This window comes from Boleophthalmus pectinirostris, unplaced genomic scaffold (genome assembly GCF_026225935.1).
Source record: "Boleophthalmus pectinirostris isolate CB_2022bp ecotype Guang Dong unplaced genomic scaffold, ASM2622593v1 HiC_scaffold_10, whole genome shotgun sequence".
NCBI lineage: Eukaryota > Metazoa > Chordata > Actinopteri > Gobiiformes > Gobiidae > Boleophthalmus > Boleophthalmus pectinirostris.
This window is the reverse complement of record NW_026570971.1, coordinates 17,388,689-17,404,045: the sequence shown is the minus strand read 5'-3', so window position 1 is coordinate 17,404,045 and position 15,357 is coordinate 17,388,689. Positions and strand designations below refer to the sequence as shown.

The window sequence follows — 15,357 nt, the reverse complement described above, 5'->3', positions numbered from 1 at the left end:
CACAGAGCACTGTGCGACGTGTAGTCTGTAGTTTCTAAGCGTTAGCTTGGTGACTCTAGAGGTTGGGAGGTTGGGGCTGTGCCTTTTTGAACGGATCCTTCATGATGCTACCCACAGTATAGTATGACCTCAGATATTGTGTACAGTTCAGATGGATCTGCCTGAGACCTGAGCAGTAGACTGGTCTGTCCAGCACTCACAACTACGCTGTATACTCCTCCATCTGTGCATGCAGGCCTGTAGCCATGTTTTAACCCTGTCTCTCTTGTACATTTCAAACTTGTAGTGCTTTACTTTGAGGCATATTAGAAAACCATAGTCTGCTGTTTTCAGTTAAACTTGTGATGATGAATAAAAAAAATTGAAGGTGCATCAGATTTTCTAATTTTATTGAGTCTTTAGGGAATCAGGGTGAGTATTACATGAAATGTCTACAAATACAAATACTATTTTACATATACAAACTAAACTGTTAACAACACCAAGATAAAGTACACCTCTGGTACCTAGATAGAAAAAAACAGGGTCCATTTGGACTACTATGCAAGAGCCAGCTGTCTTTACCCTTGTAGCTCATGTCCCGTCCCAGCTGCAACAGCTGGAAGAAGAGCTGACACTGCACACACAAACACCACCACACTGTACTATGCATACACCGAACCCAACATCAGGGAACACAAGCGCCACTATTTATCTAGTCTGTAGTGGAGTCTGCTGATGCCACCTCAGCACTTTGCTTTAACAAGGAATGGCACAGGACAGTGGAGTAATAAAGTATTATACAGCAGAATATCTATGCACTGAACTCTTGAGTCAAAGATTCAACTGGCCTACACACTGGTTAATGCTTAATGGCTAATGGCTAATTGGCTAATACTAAAACACCCATACTATAACTATTAATATTGCTTTGGCTTTATATATGCCTTTCACGACATCCAAAGCTCTGTATACAATGCATTATTTTTTCACTGTACAGCCAACTGCCCTGAGATAGCCTGACCACTGATCTGTGCCATTGGCCCCTCCAACCACAACCAACACTCACACCACATTCATACTAGGTGAGGTGGGTGAAGTGTCTTGTCTAAGGACACACCAGTATGCCCTATGCAGTAGACCCACTGCAGCCCATTGTGGCATCTGGTATTTCCAGTGGTCTCCCATCAAGTACTAACCAGACCCAACCGTGTTTAGCTTCTGAGATTAGATGAGTTTAATCACTTCCACACCACATGGGCAAGGGGCTCAAGTGTTTTGCCACAGCTCATAATTGCACAATAGCTTCTGAGCCACTGCTGTCTCAAGTTGTAGGCTACGAGTGGCATATTACAAAATATCAGTCAGCCCTCACTAATATTGTACTGCATCTGACATTCATTCCCATATATCAATATTTTACATGCATAAACCACATATCTTGCTTTATGAATGTTAGTACAATAATGGTGCTTTTTAAAACTAAGAATATAAGATGAGCTGTATGTGTCTTTTAAACACTACAGTGTCTGGCTTAAACATGTATCTGAGGCTCTGTCACTGGTGCAGACAAACCTCAGTCTGGTCCAATTGAACAAAGCAGCTCTGACCTTTAGTGCAAGATTACCCAGCATGCTCCACTAATGAGTGTGCTAGCCCCAATGGCATGGACTGAGTATTGTCCATACTTCTGTGACATGTGTGTTCAGAGATTCTGGCGTAACAAATGACGCAGTGACACTTTCTTCTTGGTGACATGTGCTTGGATTTTAAAAATGTTACATGGAAGGGTCTGTTTTTTATGTTTTCATTTTGGGCATCATAGTTTAGTCTTTGTTTTATTCTGTATCAGTTCATTTTCTGACCACTAGAGGGTAGTATGGCATCGCAGCAGGTGCCAAGACCATAGAGCAGTGAAGGCAGACTGAGTGCGACAGTTAAAAATCTGCAGTGCTCACCTATCTTACCTTACTCTCTGACTAAAAAGTCTCCTAGCCCTATATCCACACTCAATCCCTTTTTTGAAGTGCCTGTTCAATCAAAATTGCTTTTATAGCTTAAGCCAGAATCATCTGATAGCCTACCACTCTATACCTGATTTGTGACCAGTATCTGAGTGGTGTGATAAATGGATTTGGGGTTATTCAGTGCAAGCTTGGCCTGTTTCTGCTGCCCCTCAGTTGCTGCATTCTAAATTGATTAAATATATTGATTCTCTCTTAAAGCCTTCTGTATTCAAAATCTGTTTACATCTACTGGGCACATTATAAGCCTGCTTTCTTAGACAACCAGATCTCACATTCCTAACCCCCAACATCCATCCAAAGCAAAGCGCCATCCTTTATATATCTTGGTTGTTATGGATGAGAGGAATCCCCTATCTCTCCTGCACTCAGCCGCCACAGTAATTATTCACAACTGTGGGAGTGCACTGCGCTGCTCTCTGCCAGTGCCTCATTGGTGCCATGTTATCAGGGCCAGCACACTCGCTCAGACCGGGCAGAGCTGTCCGTGCTGCTTTTACCTAGTGCTGGCTGTAGAGTCCATCTCTCTGTAAGCCTAAGGACTATAGACAAGAGTAGACAAACTGGCTCACCTAGTTTTAAATCTCCAAATGTAAAAGAATTGGGAGGTACAACGTCTAGTCGTGCAAAGTGCAAAGACTCTTTAAAGCTTCTAAATCCTTATTGCCTGCTGATCTTCTCAATTAGAATAAAACTGTAATCCAAAGTAAATTATGCAGTCAGTCCATCACATCAAAATCTCTACTCTGAAATAGTCACACACTGTTACTTTAATATGGAAAACAACACAATCCATCAAACTGTTTTCTTTGTTCTTCTACTATAAATGTTACACCCATTTAAAATTCTGATATACTAAAAACATTTATTCCAGAATAATCTTTTTAGAAATTCAACAAACTTTCAATCCAATATCTCAACGGCCTAAATCTCATACATCAGACTGTTGGCTCATTATATATGTATGTTTAACTAAAAAACATGTACATGTTGTATTGACAGGCTCTCAAAAGCTTGAATAGACTTGATAATGCAACCCTATAAAGCTTTCTCAGTTCTAACCATGATACGATGAACCACTTATTTTCCTCTACAAATTCACCAAAGAGTATAGAATTTTAGACCTCTGCTGCCTAGCCCCATTTCCCACCCTTTAATTTCCTCTTTATTCATTTTAGAAACGTGTCATCTTCCTGTGCGGTGCTCCCATAGCACAAATACACTTTTATCTCTGTGATGATGGCTCAGGTCTGTTTGCCAAGCTGCTGTTTGCACACTGAGGAGACCGCGTGCTATCTCTCCTGTACATGCCTTTCAAAGCCTAACTTGCTTTACCCACATCAAACATTGTTAGAGATACTACAATGGAAACACAACACCCAAAATTACAATGTGCTCAATGCACAAACTGCAAGATTGATGTCTTCAATTAATTTACTAGGGTCCCCAATTACCCAAATGTGTTTACATACCATTATCTGGCCTGACTTCCTGTCTCATTTATTAGTCAGGAGCAGAGTTCTATGGCTTCCGTTGTCCCCTCCTCTCGCATTGAAAGTGAAGGGCCAGGGAGGTGCCGGGGTCAAAAGTCACCACAGTTAGCAATGACACAGAATAAGAGGTTAGCATTTAGCCTGATTGTGTTGATTTTTAGTGTGTTTGTGCTTTTGTAGGGTGACGAGGGAGCCTATTAAATCTCGCAACGTGAATGTGAGGATGTAGTTTGTGTAGGATGAAGGTACATGGGGATTGCAGTAGTGGGGCAGGATGCTGAGCTGGTGGTTAGAGCTTTGACAGTGCAGCACTTTGAACTTTTGGGAGCATGATCAGTGAAGACCGACAAACAGACAGTCAGGTGAAGAAAGCCCCACCAGTGTCAGTCTCCCAGCGGCTTGGAACTAGTCACATCCACTTTAGTGATGTGGAGGCTTCAAGTTGTGTAATGGAAAACAATGAACAGATAGTTATAACAGAGGAGGGTAGTGACTCTGAACTTTGGTGCTTGCTCACGTCAAATTTAATAATATACTTAAGTCAAATATTTTAGATTTCGGTGAAGTTTTGGCAATAGAGTCTCAGTAAACAGCCTGCGGAGACTCTAGCTACCCTGAATGCTTTCAAATCTGTATTACTGTTTCAAGTGGTTACAATAATGGGACCGTTCCAATAGCAATAAACAACTCCAAAAACTGCTGCTCTGTCTTTTGAATTGTCGATAATAGTCCTCAAAATGGCATCCATAATCGGGGAAAAATCATGTGACTGAACTACATAAGTAGGGTAACACCAATACACACAACTACTGCATAGACTACTTTTGGGATATATTCTACTAGTTCTAATCTATTGAATTACAATTACAATCATTTTACCAAAGAAGACAGTGGCAGCCATTATAAACTACTAACTACTAACTTCTAGAGTACTATTGTTTAAAGCTGAAAATCATATTCTATTGTGTAAAGAAAGTGTTTTAATTGTTTGAAATTTAACACTAACCACTACTATAAACTACAGACCTTCCCATTTGTCCCTTGGAAACATGATCACATAGGTAGCTTTATTCACTTCTGTAAACAAATTGTTAAACACATCTTGTCTGTCACCATGTAGACATATTAAAGTGTGGTATTGAAGCCTGACTCAGCTCTTCCAGTACATGTCACACCTGGTTTATCCAGCTCTACAGTTGGTCCCATTGTTCCCGTTTTGTGTATGCGCTTTCCCACATAAGAGAGCTACATTTACTCTGCCCCAACACCTGCTCTGTGTGTGAGCTACTGCAGCACATAGTAATTATCTCTGAAGACTGTATGAATATGACTGAGGAACACTGGGAGCATTGCAGACAAACAAACTACTACAAAATACTGAGTCATCAACACAGAAAGAGAAAGAAGAATTCTTCTTAAAAGTTATATATTATGCAAAATTGACTCTTGTGATCTTTAAGACATGTTATAATGTAATATCAACATGTCTGGAGTTGTGTTTTGTTTCATTCATACATGCTTGAGTAACTCTGCATCATTAGTTTGTCTAAATTTCCAAAGCTCAAAATGGTCTGTTCCACCTTGCGATGTCATGCAGTGGTAGTTTTAGAGCATTGTTTTCCAAAGACTGGGTCATGACTCTCAAGAGGGTCGCAAGAGATTTTTTGAAGGATGCCTGATATGCGCCTAATCCGCTGTTGCGCTGTCCTCCTGCACTCCGGACTGGAACCAGCTACAAAAACACAGACAGGTCCACCTATCTCATTAGAAATGTTGAAATCTTAAGACATGTTTTGTAAATTCTAATATACAATATCTTTTAGTACTTATTTTATTGACTGTTTTGTTCCAATATTGCTGGTTCAATTAAAGTTGAAAAGAAAAAGAAACAGTCTACATTTAATGTCCAAATACGTGACTTCTGGATCCTTTTATTGCTGCTGCTTTAATCACTGTTTTTCATTCTTTTAAACTTGAGTAATTCTAATTGTTCAGAGAGACACGATCACTCAGTCAACAATAAAATATCCTCATTAATGTTCAATAATGGTCAAATCCACCTTTATTTTGTGATTTATGAATAATGTTTATTGACTTGGGTTGCGAAGGATTGTGACTTTTAAAATATGGATCCCCAGAATAAAAGATTGGGAAACACTGTTTTAGAGGTAACAGCTACCTTTTACCTTTTGTTCAGTAGATATGGCAGTCCCCAGGCTGAGATTATCCAAATGGTTTTAGTGAAAGTGTATGGAGTTTAAAAACACAGTGGAGCACTTCTTGCATTGCCACATGACGCAATGATGTAAGGTGGAATAGAGTGTTTTCAGTTCAAGAGAAGAACTCAGCCTAAATATGCAGGATTTGTGCATTAACCGAAACGTGAATGAAACAAAACACAACTGTATGTATGTTTTGATGAGGAAACAACATTATAACATAGATCACAAAATAATGTAATATGGGCCCTTTAACTGTGATTTGTCTCTTGCAGTTTGTTTTCAAGTAAATCACAGATTATGTACCATGTAGCAAATATTTTAATACTATAGGACTGCATAATTGTGGGAACAAATTGCAATTTATGTTTAAAAAGTAGGATACTGTTTAGAGTACACATTTTAAAAAACCTCCATGAGCCTTTGAGAGAAGACTGAAATTTGAACTGATAAACAAATACAAAAATCAATAGCAAACATCTAATCCAAGAATCCCTCAGAAATCAGAAGATGTTTGTAGGTCTAAAGTATAAGTAAGTAAGTAAATATTTATATAGCGCTTTTCACTCAGAGAGCATTATTCAGCATTATTCATTCAGCTCTATACCCTGGTGATGGTAAGCTACTATTGTAGCCACAGCTGCCCTGGGGCACACTGACAGAAGCACGGCTGCCATGTTCCATATAAAGACAGTTAGGGTTGGGTATCATTAAGAAGTTGCCGATACGATACGTACACATGCACTTTCGATTCAATATGATATATTTTAAATCGATTCAATATGGTTCAATAAAAAATCATGGCTAAATCATGGCTGTGATACTGAAAGTCTTTTTGTACAAAGTTCATATGGAACACAAACATTTTAATCATCAAAACTGTGAAAATGTCAAATGTGTCTCAAACGAGTTTCTTTCCACTAAATAAGCAACAAAACTGTAGCTATAACAAAATCATTTAGTAAAATATACCAAAAAATACTGTTGGAGATATATCGATACTGAATCATCACATAAACGATACAATATATCGATCTTTCAATATTTAAAGACAGTGGACATTGCCCATTATCTAAAAAGCTCAACATTTTGTTGCGCCAACTCCAATTTATATTTGACTGTGATATATTGGCAGCCCTACTATGAGTAACTATTTAGACTAACAATATAAAGTCTATTGTTGGTATCAGAAGGTTTAATAGTTTTAACTAAGTTCAAACTCAATAACCATTTTATTGCTTGTTTTCTTGTACACTGATTGTCAACATGCTGCAGGGCATTTACACTCGAACAACAGCACTAATAAAAGTGTGTGCAGTAACCTTGTGATATCTATAGCACTGACAAAAAACGTTAGCCTTGGGGGAATAGGCACAGTTAAATGTACAATACACCTTTATACTGTAATATTGCTTTCCTTTGTAGTCTCCTGTACTGATAAGCCCCACACACAGACCCAGTATCATGCACGTCTGCCCTCCCTCCTGCTGTCCTCCAATCTGTCCAGTCCCCTCCACTTTGTCACCAGCACCTCCGCGGCTCCCTTGACACCCCACTGATTGGATTAAACATTCATGATCATGTTTATTAATGACCAGCAGGCTTAAGGGATCTGACACACCGATCTTTGCTTTTCCAGGACACATATGGCTATACCGTTTAACATTAACAACATGTAAAGAGAGAGTTTCTGCTGCCTCTGGACTCGTATCCGCACTGTCCCTGAGGTGGAGGGGTTAGACTGAGGAGCTTGCTGGGAACATCTGTGACAGGCCGCCTCACAAGAGACTCTTCACTGACAGAAGAAGTCCCACGGGGGGAGAGAGGAAGAGTATTTGCTTAGGCAGGAATGTAGACTTTTGTACATGAAAGGGCCCATTTTACGCTATTTTCCGATCTATGTTATAATGCTGTTTCCTCTTAAAAAACATACCGAGAGTTGTTTTGTTTCATTCACGCATGGCTGCTGTCACAAATGTGCATATTTAGGCTGAGATTTAAGGTAGAACAGAGCATTTTGAGCTTTGGAGATGTAGATACACTAATAATAACGCAGGATTACTCAAACATGTGTGAATAAAACAAAACACAACTCCAGATTAGTTTTTGAGGATGTAACATTATGATAACTGATTAAAGCTCTCAAATTTGTGTAATATAGGACCTTTTAGTTTAGTAGTATAATAGTAATGGCTATGTGACTAATAATTAACAAATCACTGCATAATACGAAAGTTAAAAGGAAGTGAATAAATATAGTTTGAAGGTAGAGAGATTGTAAAAGCGAGCAGGACGGATACATTTTAACTAAGTTGAATTTTACTTTTTTGATGTTCAAAGGAATCTCCAAAACTGCTACTGCAATGATCAATATTTTATAAAAGTGAGATGGAAGGCTCAGTAGAGACTCAGCAACAGATCATGCATATAGGGAGTGAAAGCTGGCCAGTGTGGTCCCATCCAACAGACATGCAGTCATAAAAGCCTTACTAAGTTAATATGAATTGTGTATCATAGTTTTTTGTAAATGCCACTGAAGATAATATGGTCATAACACAAAAATAGTAAGGGTTAAATGTTAAGCAAAATAAGATGATATAATAATAAGTGTTCATGATGTTATGTTATGTCAAACTGGATTTCGATAGTAAGAAAAATACTTCAAACTCAATACTGATTTTAATACCACAGTGAAAACTCTTTAGATCAGGGGTGTCAAACTCAAATTCTCGGAGGGACAAAATTAAAAACTGGGACAAAGTCGTGGGCCAAACAAAATATTTATTGAAAAATTTCAACATCTGCAGGTTTCTCTTCTTTCGAGATATGTAATGTTAAACCTTTTCTTATTAAAATAAATGTTTAATAATAGTTTTGCTTAAACACTGAATCCAGAACAAGCATAATATAATAATAACAAATGTTTAAATAAATAATGTCTCTATAGTATATCTGTAGCCGGCGGGCCAGTTCTAATACATGTTTGATATGATCTCACGGGCCAAATATAATTATATCGTGGGCCAAATTTGGTCTCCATGCATGAGCTTGACATGTCTGCTTTAGACAATAGCATATAATTTTCTACGAAAAGTATTTATTCTCTTGCAGTACTATGTGGTCTTATTAGGTCTGATATCCATGGGTTTCTGAATAATGAAAAGCAATGACAATTAGGAATAAAAACAATATATGTATAGTCATTAAATCATCTCAAAATGTTGCATAGACCAGGAAGCTGATATACATGAAAAGATCCAGACCAGGAAGAAGTTATGAATTTTGTTCTTGTATGTATTTTTTTTACTATCAATACTTATATGTTCAAATGAATACCTAATACAATACCCTAGTTTAGTACTGATCAGTATCTGCGTATACATTTTTGACAACCTTACAAAATAGGACTAAAGATGGAATAAACTGATCATCATTATAGAAACACCAGTGGGAAAAAATCCATACTACTTTTTGATCATTCTTATAGATTTGACCTTCCCAATTATCTTCAGTGTACATTACCTTTCATCATCCAGGCCTTGTGATCTGATACAAAAAGCTCACATGTTTTGCCCAGCGGTGCGTGTATATATATATATATATATATATATATATATATTTGACAGATGAGTGATGAGACGGGCTGCGCTGATGCTGCACTCCTCACATTCTCCTGTCTGCTGGCTCCTGCCTCCTCCTCTGTCCTCATTATCCTACCTCTGTGTCTCCACTCCACTATTATCTTTTTATTCAGTCCTTAGAGTCGTACCGCAGACTTCATTTTCTGTGTCACCTTTGTACGGGGCATTTTTCATCTACCCGTGAGGACAGTCAAAGCCGGGCATGCTCTGTCATTGTCCACGGGCTTACCTGAAAGTCATAATAAAATCACATTGTTTTAAGTTGGTCAAGGATATATGCGGAAGCACAAATGAACAGGAAACATTATGATGGAATTACTGGGGGTTAAAGGTCCTAAATTATGCAAAATGGACTCTTGTGAGCTTTAAGCGATGTTATAATGTTGTTGCCTCCTCAAAAGCATACCCAGAGTGTTTCGTTTCATTCACACATGAGTAACCCTTTATTATTAGTCTGTCAACATTTCAAAAGCTCTAAATGTTTCACCTTAAAATTCAGGGTTTGTGTGTTAAATGTGCATGAAAGAACAAAACACAACTCCAGGTCTGTTTTTGATAAGGAAACAACATTATAACAAGAAAATAGCGTAATATTAGACCTTTAAGAAGAAGAAGAAAAAGTATCTCTTGTCTTGCAGTGATTCGTATATAGTGCATAGACAATTTTCCCTCTAGCATTACTTTACTTTAGGGGTAAATGCAACACATAGTGAAGGTAATTAAAGGGACAGTTCAGAATTTTGGACATAGGACCTCGTTTCCTAGTTATCCAGAGTGTTGGAGACATGTAGAGACACTTCCAAAATATATTCCATCCATTCCGTGTATTTGCAGAGGTCGCTGGTGCTAGGCTAGTGCATGTCAATGGCCATAGTTTTCCTGCCACTAAAAACAGTCTTACTCACTCCACAAAACACCCGAAGCAAATCTATTATTACGCCAGACTGTCGATGTAAATGTCTGTGTCGACAGAATAATGTTTGAAATAAAACTAACCTTGCATCGCATGAATCGTTGCATGTAGAGGGACTATTTTCTCATATATCAGTCCGTTGCTGCTAAGCTTTCTATCAGGAAGTACAACTAGCTGCTGCTGCACAGACATAAATCCTTCAAATGCAAGGTTGGTTTTACTTCTAAAATTATTCTATAGACACAGGCGTTTACATCGACAGCCTGGTGTAATAATAGATTTGCTTCGGGTGTTTTGTGGAGTGGATAAGACTGTTTTTAGCGGCAGGACTATGGCCATTGACATGCACTAGCCTAGCACCAGTGACCTCTGCAAATACAAGGACTGGATGGAATATTTAAAAAAGTGTCTCCACACATCTCCAACACTCTGGCTCACTAGGAAATTAGGTCCTATGTCCAAAATTCTGAACTGTCCCTTTAATCAAACCTAAATCTTTTTCTTTGTGCTTTTACTGGCCCCTAGTGGTTGAAGACATCACAAAGCAAGTAGTTGGAAGTGTGAAATCTTTATAAATTCTTGTTTTGTGAACCCACCCCAGAAGGATGTTACTAAAACAATAAATAAAAGTAAAGTAAAAACCTAATTGAGAAAAACTGCCTTGTTGAAATGACCTCGGTGGCAGTTCAGACAGAGGGGTCAGAGGTCCCAGAGAAGGTGGCGAGGACATTTTTCTTTTGTCCCAACTGAAATATGACCTGCCCCTTTACTGTGTCCTTCTCTCCTTTGATGGCCACAAGGACACTAAGCAAGGACACAGGGAAACACTCTAGGTACCTAAACATTATGAAAAGGCTGAATCTTAAGTGACCATGGGGAACAAACAAAGTGTGGAATGAAACGCACCTAGTGACCTTGAAACAAGACACTGTTCACTACACAGTCAATAGCCGCAGTACTATTATAGAAGAAAGCATTAGACATGAAAGCGCCATTCATCAGTTCATCTGTGTAATTACAAGTCAAACTGCAGACTGTGCATCCAGTGTAGCAATTAGTGGTGTGTGTCAGCTGTAAAAGTGGTTTATCAATCCTTTTTATTAAGGCCTTTTAACCAAACAAGGAGGGCCAGAATACAAAGAGCCATCATATGACTAAATCAAATCTTAATAGTAGAATAAAATATAACGTTTTACAATAGTTCTTGTGTTTGGAGCTAGTGCAGTCTTAAGTCTTGGGGTATTGTGTCTTTATATCAGAGGTGGCATCAAGTCGTTGTTCTGTAAGTCTGAAATAAGTCTCAAGTCTTTGACCTCAAGTCCGAGTCAAGTCCCAAGTCAAATACAGGCAAGTCCAAGTCTAGTCCAAGTCTAGTCCAAGTCATTTCAAGTCTTTAAACCAAAGTACCAAATATAGCTTAGATTTTGGCAATTTCTATGATTTTTTAACTAAATTGTGCTTAAAAAAATCATAGTATATTTATATATGAGTATTTATAGAGTATGTAAGAGTTGAAGAAATTTTATTTTTTCCTTTTTAAATGTCTTGACAAGATCTTAGTGTGAATCATTACGGTCAGAATAGAAAGAATTCTGATTTAAAAGTGCTTCTCAAGTCTCAAATCACTGACCTTCAAGTCCAAGTCGAGTCCCAAGTCTTACTCCATTTTATCAAGTCAAGTCTCAAGTCCAAAAAATAATGACTTTAGTCGTGACTTGAGTCCAAGTCACGACTTGCAAGTCCCCATCTCTGCTTTATATTGTAATATTTTAATAAATGTATTGAATAAACATTTCAAATGTATCTTTATATCTACTAACACATTCAGTAAGTAAAAAAAAATGGTATAGTAATAGTTATAGTCAAGTTATCTGTCAATATGGCAAAAGATGTCACTGTTAAATAAAGCTCTACTATCATGTGCATAACTGGCCAGCAAGAGTGGTCTATGATAAACAGTACAGTACCTATTACACACACACACACACACACACACACACACACACAACACAAGAGACGTCAGAGCCACAGCAGAACTAATCCACTTTCACAGCCCAAATAAAAGCTCCCACATGCACACTGCCATTAGTTATTATTAGACTAATAGGTAAACACAATGATGCACGTGCATATGGCTGCATGAGAAACTGAAGAACACAATTTTACAAGCGCATACAACATCTGCTTTTGATTAGGAAAACGCTGAAAATGTGTCTGTATACTTATAATTTAGGTTTTAGAATCTAGACAAGCAAATCCCTGCCACAGGAATAGAACACCATTAATGTATTGTGCCAAAAAACACTATAAACCTGTTTCAACATGATCTAGTACCATCAAAGTTACTTTAATGAGACTGGTAGGGACTGTTTGCCTGAGCTGTACATGCATATGGACAAGTAGGGCTGTCACAATAACAAATTTTGAAGGACGATATACATTATATTGTTGAAGAAAACATATACAAAAATTGATAATATTAAAAAACACTATCACTGACTCAATAACCCTAAAGCAGGATTTTTCTATTCTATAAGTACAATATTGTTAATGAACATGAGCTGCAATACATAAATGAAACACTTAATGAGTCATAGTCAAGGTATTTATTCAATCCTCTACAGCTCAAATCTTCAGAAAAGTACAAAACACAACAAAACGTTCCACACAAAGAAGCAGTACTCACAATGAATACTCACCCTCCGAAGTTATTCCAGATTTAAATGGACAGCTTGGAATTTTGGACCTAGGACCTCATTTCCTTGTGAGCCTAGTGAATGTGTGTGTTGACAGAATAATATTTGAAATAAAACTAACTTTGCATCGCATGAATCGTCGCATGTTGAGGGACTATTTTGTCATATATCAGTCCGCCGCTGCCAAGCTTTCTATCAGGAAGTACAACTCTCTGCTGCTGCACAGACGTAAATCCTTCAAATGCAAGTTTGGTTTTACTTCTAAAATTATTCTGTCAAGACAAACATTCACATCGACAGTCTGGTGTTATGATTGTTTTGCCTCAGGTGTTTTGTGGAGTAGGTAAGACTGTTTTTAGTGGCAGGATAACTATGGCCATTGACATGCACTAGCCTAGCACCAGCGACCTCTGCAAATACAAGGACAAGGACTGGATGGAATAATTAAGAAATGTCTCCGCACATCTCCAACACTCTGGTTCACTAGGAAATGAGGCCCTATGTCCAAAATTTCAAACTGTCCCTTTAATATATTGAATGATAAGTCCATAGAGTATTTATCTTGACAGGCCTAAAATCAATACACTTAAAGAAAAACATTTTCTCACAGTGATTCTCCACGGAGATAGCCACACAACCTACAAGCATTGTACTACTCAGCTTGTAAACAAACCCTTCCAGACAGTTGAAAGCATGCATCAGTTTTCCTTTCACAACTCACCGTCATCCATTCCTCACTCACTTAGCCCAGCCCTCACGCAGACCTCAACCTAAGCCGACCCAGACCAGACATGCAATTTAGTTACTATGTGTTACATCTATAGGTGATGATTTTGTGGGAAACCCTTGAGGTATTGGCGTGTTTCTAATTAGGAAAGTCAAAACGAGCAGATTTTAACAAGGCGATTTAAAACACTTCCTATAAAGCATTTAGGACTTAATAAATGTGGGAATGTCAACACTAACAAGACTAATTTTGCAGTGATTTGTTCCTGTTACTTATTTTATAACACCAGAAACAATGTCATACTTTTGTTGGTTTTGAATACAGATCAAGCTGATTTTTCCCCTTTCTTTCCAAGTTTCCAGACAGCATTGGGGTTAGAACATACTAGAATGAGTTTAGAAAAATAAATCACATTATACCCTTAACACAATAGCAGCATTCAAACCAACTGGAATCAGCCGTTACTACTTTGCAGATAGTGAAGGCAGCCTTTGTGTTGTGTTTTATGTTTGTCACCTTATACCATGCAGCAGATGTTAGTAGTAATTTGAACTTGTGATGGCTCAGTCAGGTGTTCTCTATTCTCTGGACCTTCCGTGCCAGTAGCTTCAGAGCAAAGAAAAAAAGAATCCCTAACAACAGAGTACTTTGTTTCATATAGTAAACAAGTCCTACTCTTGTCTATTTTTGTTCTAATTTTATTATATGGCAATCAGGCGTAACATGACCACCTTCCTCATTTTATAATAGCCACGTTTTATGTTATTATGAGCACCTAATATGTAGGCCCAAACTCACACAGCAATGGTCTGTGTTTCATTCTATAAGCAATTTTAGATATGGTCACTTATCAGACAACTCAAACCAGCCTCCAGTCTTCACATGCATCATGGGGCACCACTGTAGAGCCCTTCTACCTCCCAATTGTCCAGCCATTACAATTTAGCCTCTTGTCAAGCCCTTTTCAGTCTTCCTGCTCTTTCCTTCTTCTAATAAATCAGCTTTTCAGGTCCACACATGAACCCGTTCATTCGTAGTCCAGTTGTGATATTTCTTCCGTTTGGACACAGTGCAGTGCCTCTGTGTCAGACCTGACTCAGTCTGGAGTGAGGAAAACATGATTTTAAAAGCCTAACAATTTCCTGGGAAAATCCTGCAATTCTGCAGGTGCTGCAGTGTAGAGATCTGCTGTAGATTTGCCACAGGACCTCTGAGAGGCTGTTAACTAAGCTTTAGACAACACTGTGGATTTATTGAGTCTTAACTAGCATAACAGAAAAATACAACATGATATTATTTATCATTTATAAAAAATGAAACAAAAACATTGCAGTTGTTAGTTTATTTTGATACACCCAAGGAAACACACACAGTTACCTTCAGACATTCATTTGTCCTTGTCCTTGACGGGCTGTGGAGGGTTAGACCTGCTGTTTTGGGTGTAAGGTGGGGTCCTCCCTGGATAATCACTGGTTAAACACAAGGCAAAAAGACACAATTACAGACAACTCTTGACAGAACCAATAATATTTAGACATTTTTCACTCATTGGTTTACTGGTGCAAGTCTGTGAAGAGTTCTAGAATACCAAATACTGTAATGCAGAATAATGTTGGTGAGCTACTGCAGCTCACAGTTCTTGTCTTCATTGATTTCTCATTAGTT

General features: G+C 38.1%; 1 protein-coding gene across 1 annotated transcript in view; it reads left to right on the top strand.

Moving 5' to 3' along the window:
* tiam2a (TIAM Rac1 associated GEF 2a) overlaps positions 1-15,357 on the top strand; it is a 102,639-nt gene that overhangs the window by 788 nt on the left and 86,494 nt on the right. The gene's annotated exons all lie outside the window — the stretch shown is intronic.